The 15,627-nt window shown below is 38.9% G+C and overlaps 1 pseudogene; it reads left to right on the top strand.

The window, feature by feature from the left end:
• Positions 1-4,061: 4,061 nt before the first annotated feature.
• On the top strand, positions 4,062-4,415 carry LOC149832878 (protein SMALL AUXIN UP-REGULATED RNA 12 pseudogene; annotated as a pseudogene).
• The last annotated feature ends 11,212 nt before the right edge of the window (positions 4,416-15,627 follow it).

Below are 15,627 nucleotides of genomic sequence, written 5' to 3'. Positions count from 1 at the left end.
TCACATATATAGTTTTTTGCCTGCCTTAGAGCACATATGAGCATGGTAGAATCACATATAGAGTTTTTCTAACTGCCTTAGAACACATATGCGCATGATATAATCACATATAGAGTTTTTTTACTACTTTAGAACACATATCATTCATGATAGAATCACATATAGAGTTTTTTGCCTGCCTTAGAGCACATATGAGCATGATAGAATCACATATAAAGTTTTTTTACTGCCTTAGAACACATATGAGCACATGATAGAATCACATATAGTGTATAATTTATTTTAATATATTTTGTTTATCAATACTGACTGTTCTTTTTTTGTGTAGGTTGCTAGCGATAATCAGTGTAGCGAAGCTGAAGAGACAGATCAAGGCAATGAATAAGAACACGCACAAAATCTTGGCGATGATTAGATTAATGTGTTGAAGAAGTTCTATTTTTTTTTGTTTCGAAATTGTAATTGTTGAATTGTAAACAATTAAACTTGTTAATTTTAAAGTGGAACGATTAATTGTTGTAGATTCCTTTTATATGAAATTTTATGTGTACTTTGTTTTTTATTTACAAGAAATATAAATTGTACAGGAAATATAAATTATACAGGAAATCTTGATATTTAATTTTTAAATAAAATTTTTTATTTTTTTTCGTGTTTGCGACGGATTTTTCCGTCGCTATGCATATAAATCTAGCGACGGATGTAAATCCGTCGCCAAGCCGAGGTCGTCGTTTAGTACCGTCGGATTTGCGACGAAATCTGTCGTCCGTTATTCCGTCGCAATTAGCGACAGAACTGGCGACAAATTTATTTCGTCTCCAGTTAGCGTCGAAAAATTCGTGATGTAAGTTGTCCGTCGCCTCTTCGTCGCTAATCCGTCGCAAACCCGGTTAGCAACGAATTAGCGACGGAATGAGGTCGTCGCTAATCCAGTGCTTTGTTGTGGTGTTTGTATGATATTGCCCTTATATTTTTTTCTTATTTCTTTTTGCATTTCATTTTTAGTCGCATGTGATGCTTAGCACTAAACATCGCGCAATTAGCTCAACTACGCACCTGCAAAGCACATTTATATACGATCGCGGGTCTACTGTGAAGTGAGGCTATTGGAATAGGAGGACGACAAGATCACCGACATGGGTCAGTTGTCAGGCCAAGCCAAGCTCCAACCTCGACCGAGCGGGAGGTGGGATCGGCTACCTAATCAAGCCCGACTCCATCGGAACAGGGAGAGGGGGCGGCACGGGGCCACCTGCCAGACCCTTCCCGCACATAAAGAGAGGGAGGAAGGCATGACAGGGGGATTATCGACCTCCCATCGGCCCTTCGATAACCAACAGAAGGGAGAGGGTTCTGCAGGGGCCACTGCCCCCCTCTCAGCTATCTGGCAAACCACAATAGAGAAAGGGAGACGAGAAGGGGGGCATTGGCCACCTGCCGGCCTTCCGACGGGCACAGAGGGAGCGAGAGGGTGCGGCAGGGGTTTTTGGCCTCCTGTTGTCCTCCCAATGACATAACAGAGGGAGTGGGAGGGTGCGGCAAAGGGCCATCAGCATCTTGCCGACATCCCAGCGACATAACAGAGGGAGAGGCAGGGCACGACAAAGGGTCGGCGACCTCCTGCCGACCTCCTGACGAGCCCAAAGAGATAGGGGAGTGAAGGAGGGTGCGGCAAGGGTTGTGGGCCTCCTACCGGCCTCCCGGCGAGCCAACAAAAAAAAAGAGGGGAAGAGGGAGGGCACGACAGGGGCCATCGGCTTCCCGTCGAGACAACAGAGAGGGGAAAGAGGGGGAGAAGAACCAGAAGATGGGGGAGAGGAGAAGGGAGAGGCATGGCAGGGGGTCGACGACATCCTTTCGGCCTTCCGGCAACAGAAGAAGAAGAGAAGAGGGGAAAGAGTGTACTTGGGAGGGGATGGATGTCGATCGGTGTGGCCGGAGAGGGAGGCGGTCGTCGAAAGGGGGAGAAGAGAAGGGAGGCAGTCGTCGGAAGGGGGAGAAGGGAGGGTGAGCAACGGGGCGAGAGACAGGGATGAATGAAACAGAAAAGAAAAAGAAAGGAGGCTCGCATTAGGGTTTTACGAGAAATTTAGCTATAGATTAGCGACGGCCAAATTCTATCATAAACGCTGTCGCAAATTTGTGATGGAGTAGCGACAAAAAAATGGTGTCGCAAAGTAGCGATGGAACGTGAGGCAAAATTCTTTCATCGCTAATCCGTCTTAAATTTAAGACGGCTTTTGCGACAGAATTTTTTCATCGCAAATTCCACAACTAATTCGAATTTTAGGGACAGATAGTTTTCTCTCGCTAATCCGTCGCAACTTTGCGACAAATTATTTTTGTCGTAAATTTCTGTCGCTAAATAACGTTTTTCTTGTAGTGTTTTCGTATTATACTTTTTGCATTTTTTAGATATTACACAAAATATATATTTTTTACCTATACGAGCTCTCCCAAGCCAAACACAAACTCGTTAAAGCTGAACGAGGTGCTTGTGGCTCAGCTCGCCAGCTATAAGAATTGATCACGAACGAGTTCTTAACGAGACAACTTGTGAATTGCTTGGTTTGTTAACCCGCCCTATTTCTGTGTGCGTTTGTGTGCATTCTTGTCAGTATCGGTGCGTATTGGCATGAATTAGTCGATGCATATATTGTATCACCAGAAAATCAATATGATACTAACTTGATAGGCTATTTTTTAATAAATCTAAAATTAGCTTAAAATTAAAATTTTAATATTATTTTAATAGCTTTAACACGTCATTTTCTGATTGACACTTAATATTTTTAAATTAATTTTTGGTTGATTCAAAATGATTCATTTGAGAATCGGTATCAACTGATTCACCTGAATAGTTTTTTTTTTTTTAAGTCTAACTGGGTTAGGCAGACCCCTACCAGATATCTCTTAAGCCCAATGTGGCAGAGGGATTGGAACCTGGGCCTTCAGCTTGGCACAGGACCGTGATATGACAACTTGAGCGATGGTTGTGATTTTTGGAAATGTGCATATCAAATGATTTTGAAAGCTGGCAATCACTATTAAGTTGGCAATGATGGACATATTTTGTCCCGGATTGTGCCTACAAAAGCAAATTTAACAGATTACGTCATTATACATAATTCAATCCCCACCGCATATCTCACTTGGGAATCTTGCATCTCACTCAAAAAGCATGAGAATGGAGCCCGTGTACATCTCCATCAAGCGAGATCTGCGGCAGAGATTAAATATAATCAAAGAATCAATTACATACAATATGACCTGATCAGCTGTCACAGACATGGTGTGATGGAAAGTGTGCCCCCCATCATCATCCACAATGTGGGGCAGTTCTACTCAGCACCCATTAACAAAACCCTTAGTTGGAGTCCACACAGCATAAAAAAAACAGTACTCAAATCAAAGCTTCCACATTGGAGCAACAGCAAAAGAGAAGAATTCAGTACCCATCAAAAATTAATATCACCAGTCTATTCATGTAACTATTCCCCAAGTTTCGAAAATCAAATCAATGGCTACAGACCTGCTCTTACTCACATGCTGCTGTCCTCAGCCTACTAACTTTTTCACGTGAAGCTCACATGCCATTGTTTTAACCAAGCATTTAATTTTACCCCTCCTCTCTACGTTTCCATGTATAAATCTCATCACATACATAAACTAGAGTATCAGAGAAGAATTAGACCTCACCCCTCTACATCAATTCATCAATTCTTCCGTTAGATGAATTCCTCGCGCGCCTCGAGTTTCGAGCCTGATAAGGTGTGTGCCTCGTGCAGCACGTATACGTCTCCCTCCTGTTCAAGCTCGTGCTAGAGAGTTTGAGAAAGACAGGCGAACCAAGGAGAAATGAAGCTGAGATGTTAAACATCAATTCTTAGTGATTCACTGATTTGTGGCTGTAGATCATGGTCTGAATTTAGAGGTTTCTCTTCAAGTTTTTTTTTTTTCTGGCTAATTGCTAGCCCGGATATTAGAGTTTTGCACATATATGCTACGGCTTTTCGTCCAATAAACATTCAAAGAGAAAAAAAAAGTGAAGAATAGTGGTCATGGGGAAGAAATGGCAGATACCATTAATAGTGAGGGGTGGGAGAAGGCAAAAGGAAGCAGTGGTCAAGGGTCACATAGCTATATATGCAGGGGAAGATGGTAGCCGTTTTGTGGTTCCACTGAACTACCTCAGACACCCTATTTTCAGATGGTTGCTGCATATGGCAGAAGAAGAGTTCGGATTCACGCAGCGGGGAGGGCTCACAATTCCTTGTGAAGCTTATTTATTGAGGAACAGCATCAACCAGGTGAGAGACAAACTAGCTCAGCAGTCACTGTTCATTGAAGAAGTTGTTGGGGGTCTTTTAGCTAGCTACTGCCTTGGAAACAGTTTAGAGAGACTGGAAGATTAGTTCGTGTAAAGTTTTGTTAGGTTATTCCGTTAGGAGATTGGTCTCAGAAAAGATTTCTCTAGTGCCCCATTGCGTGCATGTACATGATTGCGCATAAGAGAGAGAGAGAGAGAGAGAGAGAGAGAGAGAGAGAGAGAGAAGTTCTACTGTTATGTAAACGAGAGAGTGAGAGAGAGAGAGAGGTTTTACTATTATGTAAACTAAGCAGTAGACAGGGCCCATGCAGTGTACGATATTGAGAATTGAGAGAGTGATTGTCTACGATAAGCCAACTGAAAAAAAATGGGTTTTGTGCAAATTAGTCCCTGCCATATGCAGCTTTGTGAATCCGTCCCAGTTTTGATTAGAGTTTCATCAGATTTAATGCATAGAAAAATTTATATTCTATTAAAATCTGAGGTTTAATTGAATCATTCACCTTCAATAAAAAACAAGTGCCCAAAAAACAGTACTAAATGCATGCCCAATCCCAATTAAAAGTTTAATTGAAAATTTAATTAAATCCATTGAAATATCAAAATTAAGCATCTTAAAATAATCAACCAAAAAATAAGAATATAATAGAAGTTAATGAAAGACTACCAATGATGTGTGTGACCACCTATTTAAACAAGAGATAAAACTTGGTGTTGGAGTCAAAATGTCATAATAATACACAATATTTTTTGAAGTTCAAAATGATGATATTCTAAAAAATATTGCTACATTTCAAGTGTAATACCTCCACTTGCCATGTAGTTAGATAGGGCTAATATGGTTATTTAAAAAAGCAAAGTACAAACAAAGAAGTTATTAGTTTTACACAAACTAACAAATCAGACACCCACAAGACTCCGCCTTATTCAGGTAGTCGTAAATACCTCCTCCCCACAGAGGGAGCTGAAATTGAGGTTTTATGGGATTTGGGTTTGGCTGATTCTTAGCCGAGCTCAAAAATCCTCTATAGAAAGGAATAACTAAGGAAAACTTGACGTCTTTCATTGGATCATATGGTGATTATAAATACATATATTATAAGACTCTGAATATTGACATCCCTTGATTATAAGGATAAAAAAACATAAAGGAGTTATAAAATAGTAAATGATTAATGTACAAGGTAAGTAACAGACTTTCCAAATGACCACTATGAGATCATGCATGATTTGATCATGCACGGTTCATATGCTATTATGTGTCATCCTTATCTCTTTGACACTCTCCCTCAAGCTAAGAGTGTAGGTCCATGACTCTCAGCTTGTGTATAAGAAATTGAAACTGATCTTGTGGAGGGCCTTTGTGAACACATCTCCAAGATATAATTTTGTTGAAACATATTTAGTGCATATGGTTCTTGATTGCACTTTTTTTATGAACAAGATGACAATCGAGCTCGATATGCTTAGTGATGCAGAGCATCCAGAGGTTCAGAAGCAGAGTTGGATCCCAGTTTAACTCTCCAGACTCGATCCGGGCATCGCTACCCGAGGTAATCCACCCACGTGTAAGACATCCCTTGTCTTAGTGGATCCACAATTTAGTCGATGCTCGCCTTGATCCTTCGCTCGATTCCATTACGCGCTTCATGGAATCACATCTTGGATATTTTGTTGTTAATCCTTATTTTATGTAATTTTTATTTTATTTTATTTTATTTTATTTTATGGATCCAGATAGTTCTAATGCTCTGTAGGATTGTTTTGTAGCACTAGAGGGTGTATGGGGTACTTAGGGTAGTTTTCTTTTTTTTTGATTTAAAAAAAATAATATTGTGAAGGGTTTTTGGAGCAAAAACATCATTTGGATCTTGGATCTTATCTAAAATCCAATTCAGCCCAAACCCTAATTGGTGCCACTTTGGGTTGGACAGATATAACCTATTTTTAAAACAGTTTGACCGTAAAAGGTCAAAAGGGGTTGTTGGAGAAGCAATGATAGTCATTTTTTAAAGGAGCTCATGCATTGGGCAAGTGGGCGGCGACTTGGGGAAGTCCACCTCCCTTTGTGCATGATTAGAGCAAGTGGCCAACAACTTTATGATACCTTTTTGAAGGCTTAAGAGCATCATGGTGGTCGACCATGGGCTGGTGGCTTTTGTTTTGAGGAAGAAAAAAAAGAATTCAAAAATGGAGTGGAGAAGAGAGGTTTGAGGGTTGAAGACAATCTCAGTATTTTGGTCGTATCTCCCTAGATATTGGTCCAAATTGTATGATCTTTAGCTTATTGGAAAGCTAAGATCCTGCTCTACAAGTTCGATTTTTACCACTTGGCTTGATTTGCCTCGGCTAAGCAGGTAAAGTCTTTGAGAATTTACCTACTGACGGCAGCCCGGATTTTTGTAAGGAGAGTGAGCTTTTGAGAAGTCATTCTCGTGGTGGTTGTGACAACATTGGTTCGTGGTTGCTGACCTTCAAGGTGTTTATTCAAGACGGTTCATGGTTCAATATTGGTGTCAGTTGCTTCCCATTGACGGCCATTGTCATCTTCAAGTCGGATATTCGTTGGTTCATCATTTTTGCTTGTTTACTTTTATCGCATGTAACGTGTGTTGATCATCTCATTTTGCTTGTAAGTGTGACTAGTTCATTGTTTCTTTTGAATGCATAATTAGGTCATTTTTATGTTAAAAATTGGATTGTTCAATCAAGATAATTCTCAGAATATTCAGTGTGATTTGAAATTCGTTGTTACATCAAAAATCATGAAAACGTTGTCTCGGCTTGTTAGAGACTCCTTCAAAGAAATGATCGTATCAACCTCGATATTGATTCGTTTCTGACGTTCTTTAGCTTCTTGAAACCTAGAACGATTTCCTACAACTTTGTAGTTGAAAAATTTCCGAGATTTGTTCATTTGCGCCCCTGAATTTGTCTGTCAAAGTATTAGACTGACAAAAGTCCTATACTTTTGTTCTACTACAAAACATCTGTAGTTGTGCTTTGTATTTTTCACTTATCTGAAGACTGTCAGCTTGAAATTTAGATTTTTTTAATTCTGTGAAAAGCTAAGATCTAGATCTACATCTTTCATGTTTGGAGATTGCGTTGAATTGTTGTTTTTGTACTTCAAAAATATCGATTTCTGCTACTATTATTTTGCTTAGAGTTTTTGGTTTCATGCTTGTTAACTATTACCATTTTATAACTTCAAAAATTCATAGCGATTTGTAGGAATATCAGAAAATTATGAGCATTAGTGTTCTGTAAAGGTCTGGATCTGATCTTTATTTTATCAGTTGTGAGTTTCAGCAAACTCTATCATTTGAGGGGTCAAAAACCCCTTTGAACAATCTGTTCATGGAATCCGATAGTCTGTCTTAGACTTGTTTATCAGTCTCGGTTTTGAGTTCATGGAACGAACATCTCTTTTTTCGAATCTGGTGTTTTTGGATTTGTTGGACAGCTGTGTGAGTCACGCACGACTTTCATTTGGACTGCCTCTATCAAAACAGAGTGCACGTGTCCCGAAAATTTGTTTCTCAGAATTCTGTTCAAACTCTGCATCGTTTAAGCTTCCGCATGTGTTTGGATCCTGGATCATGGATCAGTGTGTATTGAGTCTACACCATACCATTGCATCACTTAGTCTGCTCGTGAAATAGTAGATTTGCTGAAATGTGAATGGCAGGTTAGTTATTGCAATACAGTATCATTGGGACCTCATGAATAATTCCAAAATCAGATAGAAGTGTCTTTATCTAAATTAATTCACATGTTGCAGTCGCCATGCATCGATATTCTACTTCAGCAGATGATCATAAAACAGTGGCTTGTTTCTTGCTTTTCCATGAGAGAGGGCTAATACCCAACATGACAAAATATTTTGTTATAGATCTTCGAGTTATTGGACAACTACCGCAATCTGCATCACAATAAGATGATAACTTGAGCTCGCTTTCAACAGGTAGTAGAATTTCATAACCAAGGGAGGATTTTAGGTATCCAAAACCCGGATAGCAGCATTACAATGTGGCACTCTAGGCTCGTGCATTTGGATCTTGGATAAGTTCTTCATCTTGTATATTTAATTTAAGTTTCTAATACATTGGGAACTCCATTGATTTTTCACCCATAAATCCTGCATCGGATAATATATCCAGCACGTATTTCTTTTGACTCAAAAAAAATTTGATAGTGCTCTAGCCACCTCAATTCCCAAAAAATATTTTAATCGGACCAAATCTTTAATGTGAAACTGTAAGTTTAAAAAATGCTTGATCAAAGCTATGATATAATCATCATTCCCTGCCACAATAATGTCATTGACATAGATTAAGATGACTATGATTTTTTGTCTACCCCTCTTGGTGAAAAGAGTATAATCTGACAATGATTGTATAAATCCAGATTACTTAATGATTATATAAATCCAGATTACTTGAGTGCAGATATCAGCTTGTTAAACCAATTTTTTTATGATTCTTTTAATCCATAAATTGATTTATTTACTTTGCAGACATAACGAGGCTCCCACTGACATTGGTATTCTGGTGGCAGATCTATGTAAATTTCTTTGTGAAAGTTTCCATGTAAAAATGCATTGTTTACGTCTAATTAATAAATCATTCAATTGTTAATGACAGCAATAGCAAGTAAATAATGCATGGTAATGAGTTTGTCCACCAGTGCAAATGTCATGATAATCAAATCCTTCTACTTGGGTATAGCCTTTGGCGACTAAATAGGCTTCATAGTACTCGATTTATTCATTAGATTTATGCTTGACCTCATAAATCCTTTTGAATCCAATGGGTATCTTTATTAGCGAGAGAGGCACTATGGTCCAAGTATTATTCACTTCTTAAGCTTGGATCAACTTGGCCATAGCTTCTTGCCAATGCGGATGCTTAGTGGCTTCGTTATAATTGCTAGGTTCAACATCATTAAAAACATCAAAAGAAAAAGTCATATGGAAAGAACAAAATTTAGAGAGAGCAATAAAATTTTGGATGGGATAGGATTTTCTCGAAGAGGCGTGATCAGGAGGTAAAGGTGAAGCTTGCTTGGCTACCATGGCCGAAGAGCATATGTAATCAAGCAGGTATGAAGGACGGGTAGGGGTTCTCTGCAAGTAATGGATACTGGTTGATTATCATGATTTGGATCTGGATCTGGTTCTATTGAGGTAACGTTTGGTTCATGGTATGGATCTAGAGGTTGCGGGTTGTCAATGTCTTCTGTGACTGATGAATCTAGATCTAGATCTAAAGCATTCATGATGAATGTATCCTCAATAGGATTTGGTATGATGGGTATCATATTAGAAATCTCATGTTGAGGTTTTGTGATGAATTATTTTATTTTCATAAAATAACACATCTTGCCTGAAAAAATATTTCACGAGTTTTCAAAACATAAAGATGATATCCACGTTGATTGTGTGGATATCTGATAAAAATGCACTTTCAAGATCTTGAAGAAAACTTGTATTGTATTGGGCTTAAATATAGTCCAAACTCTCGCAAGTGGTCATATTTGGGTTTGCCTTTGAAAAAAACTTCATGTGGAGTTTTGTTTTGCAAAATGGGAGTAGGGATGAGATTGATCAAATGCATAACAGTGAGGATGCACTCCCTCAACAATTAATGGGTAGATTAGCTTGGAAGTGCAAAGCACGTGCAACTTCAATAAGATGATGATGCTTGTCTTCTACCCTATTGTTTTGTTGAGGTGTTCTCACGCAAGACCGTTGATGATCAATCCCATTTTGATGATTTTTTTTTTGCATATTATGTGATAAAAATTATGCACTGTTGTCAGTTATAATGCTTTGCATTTGGCTTTTATATTGGGTTTTGACAACGGCACATAATTTTGTCAAAAAAAAAGTTTCTGACTTATATCTTGTAAGAAAAAACTAAGTGCACTGTGAATAATCATCCATAATAGTGAGAAAAAAATGTGCACCTGTGTACGATTGAGTTTTGTAAGATCCCCATATGTCAAAATGCACAAGAGAAAAAAGGTTTATCACTCCTATTGAAACTTATTTGAAAAGGAAGTTGAGTATGCTTAGCTCGATGACACACATCACACAAACGATTAATACAATTAGATAATTCACCAAGTTCTTTAGATAAAAAAAATAGTTCGATCATAGGGTGGATGGCCGAGTCTCATGTGCCAAACTTGGGTGTCTAGTGATTGGGTTGCATGAAATGCACAGCTAGGATGGAAAATGAGATCAAAATGGTAGATCCCATCATGAAGCTTACCCACTCTAATCAGTATCTTAGTTAAATGGTCCTAAAAACATAAAACATAAGAAAGAACAAAGTAACACAGTCCATAGATTTGGTTAGCTTTCCTACTGATAACAAATTGTAATGGAAGTGAGGAATATGAAGCACATTGGTGAGGATCAAATTAGGTGATAATTGGGTTTTTCCCACATAGTATTACCATTGGGCAACTTAACAAGTTTTTCTTTGAAAATCGGTTAAATGTCAAACAAAGAACTTAAATGAGGGGTCATATGGTCTGATGCCTCTATATCTATGATCCAAGGAAGAAAAGACAAATAAGAAGAATGAGAATATGAAGAAAGAGAATATGAGGTATTACCTGCAAGATTAGCGGAAGCCAATTTAGAATCTGGATTAAGCCATTCAGCTATTTGCTTAAGTTGATCTTTGCTTAGTTGTGATAGGGTTGGCGTCTCATTGATTTGTGTTGACTAATGTTGGTTTGTGGCCACATTGGTTACTTTACTTATGTCTCCTATATCACTAACATTGTTGGCTCTGCTGCCTACTTTTTTGTGGTAATTTGACTCTTAGGATGGTCGACTGAATTGCCTACTAAGTTGTAACATCTAGCTTTAATGTGGCCAAGCATACCACAGTGGTTGCATCAAGACCGTCCTCGACCCCTGCTCATGCCTCGATTATCATTGAAGCGACCAGTGTGTTGTCCATTACCCTTTATGATTAACGTAGCGAAGTTGGAAATGTCATTCATGGATGGCATCAAGAGGCGCTGAATCTCCTCTTGACTCACCAAAGAGTAAACTCGGCTTACAATCGGCAATAGTTCTATGGTCAAAATGTTGCTTTGAATCTCAGAGAGAGATTCATTAAGGCCCATAAGGATTTCAAATACCTTTTCTCTCTGTTGACATTCATTATACTCTTTGAATGCACCACACGTACAAGTTGGAATTGTCGAATACAAACTCAATTCCTCTTAATATGATTTTAAGATATTGAAATACGTGGTCAAGAGAGACTGATCTTAGCACAGATTGCATATCAATTTTTTAAGTTGGTATATGTGAGTGGAGTTACCTCAAGAAAATCATTAAGTCCTTCCATGCCTCACTTGCAAGATTCCCATAAATGATATTGTTTGCAATATCCTTGCCATAGTTGATAGTCGTTTGAGGTAGCTTATGGTTCTGGCAATGAGTCATCCATGAAAGCAAGCTTATTCTTTGCATTTAGCGTCGTTCTTATTGCCCATTTTTAAGTAAAATAATTGTCACCCATGAGTAATGCTGAAACGATAGCAGCGCCAGTGTTATCAGAATAATGGAGATGATACGGTGATGTAAGAGGATGAATTTCTGTCATTGTTGGGATCCTTAGAATTGTTAACAATTTCTTACACCATGATTGATCAGGAGCAATCTGATTTGGTAGGTGATAGATTAGCGATAATGACGGTTGTGAATGGGTCGATTGATTATAGCCTCCTTTGATACCATATAGAATGGAATAACCCAGAAAAATTTGATGTCTTTCATTGGATTGTATGATGATTATATATACAGACTCTGAATATTGATATCCCTTGATTATAGAGATAGAAAAACAGAAAAAAGTTGCAAAATGGTTACAAACAGTTAATGTACAACAAGGTAAGCAACAAACTTTCCAAATAACTACTATAAGATCACACAGGATTAGATCATGGATGATCTTATCGGTTTCTATGCTATTATGTGTCATCCTTATCACTTTTACATCCTCTAAACTTTCTTTGAGTGGTCCAGCTCAAAAAACTGTCTCCAACACCATCTCATCTCCACACCCTCCTCACAAACACAACCTAAGAAACGATGATTTTGTAAAAAGATTAAGAACATAAAAATATGGGATGCCTTTTTGTTTTTACTCGAAGAAACCACTCTAGGATGAGAGACCTAGTTGCATTGGCTCAGCCTGTTGTACCAACGATCGTTGTCTTGGTAGCATATATAAAACTTTGAAGGCTTAACCCTCACCCCCAAGGAGTCACCTCGCTTTAGCTTGCACGGGGGTGATGCCCATGGGATTTAAACCTTGATCACCCACTTGGTGGCCTAGGCTCCATCCCACTGCGCCAAATCCCTTGGGTTTAAAATATGGGATGCCTGGGTCAATATGAAAGAACAAATCATATGAAACCCTAAATTAATAAAAAAAAAAGTGCATCAAACACTAAAAATCATTAAAAATAGGAGACAATAAACAGAAAACATATGCAAAAAATTGAAGCTTCCTTCTTCAATGAGGCAGAAGACCTTACAAGGATTATTTAACAACTGAGGGTATGATTCTTGCTTTCTTTTCTGGCACTTGACATATGAGAGAGAGAGAGAGATGTTAGAGAAAAGAGATGTTGATGAGAGAGATAGGGGGGAAAGCAAATAGAGGTTATTGGTTAGTCATCGAGAAAAGAGGGAGCCGATGATAGGGAAAGAAAGATATTTTAGTCATCGAGATATGGTTAGGGTTTAACTAACTATGGTTCAGGTTTAACCATGGTTAAATTAATAGTTGTTTGATAGAAGGATCACTTTGCAATAACTGAAAAAAAAAGGGAAGGGTGAATTTGCAAAATGATATAAGGCAGGGACCATTTTGCAAATGAATCATAATGTTGTATTCTAAAGGTACCATGTCTATTGGAGTATAGGATATTGTCTTTTTTTTATGACGTGAAACCCTCGCTGAGAATCGGGTCACTTAATGTGCCCACCCTCTTACAAGGGTGGGGTCACCGACACCCAAGCCCTTATGGAGGCCACCGGTTGAGGAAGTGGATCAAGTCATGCTGAACACGAGCGTTTTTGCTCATGCCGACATCGTGGCAGTCTGTTTGCATTTTGGATGAATGCCACGTAGTTTTGTTGACTTTTGAGCTTTTTAAAATGCAAATCGAATGGCCACGATGTCAGCATGAGCAAAATCGTTCATGTTCAACATGACATGATCTGCTTCCACCTGTTGAAGGCACCTGCAAACCAGGTGGATGATGAACCTGGGACGAAAGGTCAGCACCTTCTCCCCAGGTCCGCTGCCACTTAGACAAGTGGAGTAAAGTCTAGGGCATTGTCAATAGCTCAGAGAAAAGCAACTCAAATGAACCCATGTGGGCTTCGCACACTTGGCTATGGGTCGTCTCCATTTGTCTTAGGATGAAAGAACTGTTGGGTCGTCCGGGGGTTTCCATCGTCGGTCCGGTGCGCCAGCGATTCTGCCATCACCTTGCAAACAGCCTCTGCAGAAAATGAAAACACACAGCGTACCTGAGGCGGCCATTGACGAGTTGTTGTGCTTGCCGGAGAGGGGTTTTTTTCAACTCAGCCGGTCTGCAGCCATCAAGAGTGCAGGCCTCCAAATGCTACCGGTGAGTCCACCTCTTCCCTCTGAAATTTCTGTATTTGCGCTCTCTCAAAGGGTTGCTCATGAAACCCTTTTATTCACTCAAAATGGGAACGGTTCAGTAATTGTTCCCTCTGATTGCAGGTTTAACGGAAGGAGCCTATTCATGTGGGGAAGCGTTACCCACATCGTGGGTAACCACCACCAACGTGGTGGTTTAACCCAACATTCTCCCACTTATTCCGATGATAAACCCTTCAACCAGAAAACCTTATGGGAATAACTTGATGAATAGAATGGTCTTTTTATTCTATTCTAAAGGTTCTTAGTTGAATCTCTAATCCTTAGGAGATTGACAACAACCATAATGAGAATCAAAAAACTGAAAGTGATCACTTTATTTATATGCATATGTCAAAAAGAGTTTAACAATCCCATCCTCATTACATGTTCGAAATATAATCCCGGTGCTAGCCCTTTAGTAAGAGGATCAACGATCATCTCTTTGGTACCAATATTGACAATATGCACTAAATGATTCTTCATCCTTTCTTTAACAACAAAATACTTCAATTTCATATGCTTGCATGACGTAGTACTTTTGTTGATGTTCGAAAAGGACACTGCAGCTTCATTATCACAATAGACCTTCAGTGGCTTCCCAATGGAATTGACAACCTTTAACTGTGATATGAAGTTCTTTAACTATATAGCCTGCGAAGTAGTCTCGTACAATGCTATAAATTCTGCCTCCATGGTGTGGGCAGCAGTGGTCGTCTGCTTTCCACTCCTCCAAGAGATCGCACCCCCAGCAAGTAAGAAGATGTACTCAGTAGTAGACTTTCTACTATCAGGGCATTCTCCTAAATCCGCATCTGAGTAGCCAATGACCTCGAGGTGATCAACTTTATGATATATTAACATATAGTCTTTTGTCCCTTGCAAATACCGCAAGACTTTTTTGGCAGCCTTCCAATGGGGTAAACCTAGATTAGACTGAAATCTGCCAAGTACCCCTACTACAAAAGAAATATCTGGTCGAGAACATGTTTGTGTACTGCAAGCTGCCAACAATTGATGCATATGGATAAGCACTCATCTGTGCTTTGTCAATATCGTTCTGTAAATAATCTTTTAGGCTCAGCTTATCACCTTTTGATATGGGTGTAGAACTAGGAGAGCAATTCTCCATTTCATATCGCTTTAACACATTTTCTATATAGGATCTTTGAGAGAGGCCTAGAAAACCTTTTGCTCGGTCTCGACGGATCTCAATGCCAAGAACGTAAGCAACCTCACCCATATCTTTCATATCGAAATGTGATGCAAGAAATTGTTTTGTCTCTGAAAGTAACTTTATAATATTGGTTGCAAGTAAGATGTCATCCATATATAACATCAGTATAATGAACTTACTCCCACTTTCCTTAAGGTATATACATTGATCAATAATATTTTCTGTAAACCCGAAAGTGACAATGATTCGGGAAAATTTAATATACCATTGTCGGGAGGCTTGTTTAAGTCCATATATTGATTTGTTAAGCTTGCAAACCAAATGATCATTTTCAGAAAAACCAAGAGGTTGTTCCATGTATACCTCTTCATTCAGATCCCCGTTGAGGAACGTTGTTTTCATATCTATCT

This window comes from Nuphar pumila, chromosome 7 (genome assembly GCF_984573655.1).
Source record: "Nuphar pumila chromosome 7, dmNupPumi1.hap1.1, whole genome shotgun sequence".
NCBI lineage: Eukaryota > Viridiplantae > Streptophyta > Magnoliopsida > Nymphaeales > Nymphaeaceae > Nuphar > Nuphar pumila.
This window is presented reverse-complemented; position numbering and strand designations above follow the sequence as displayed.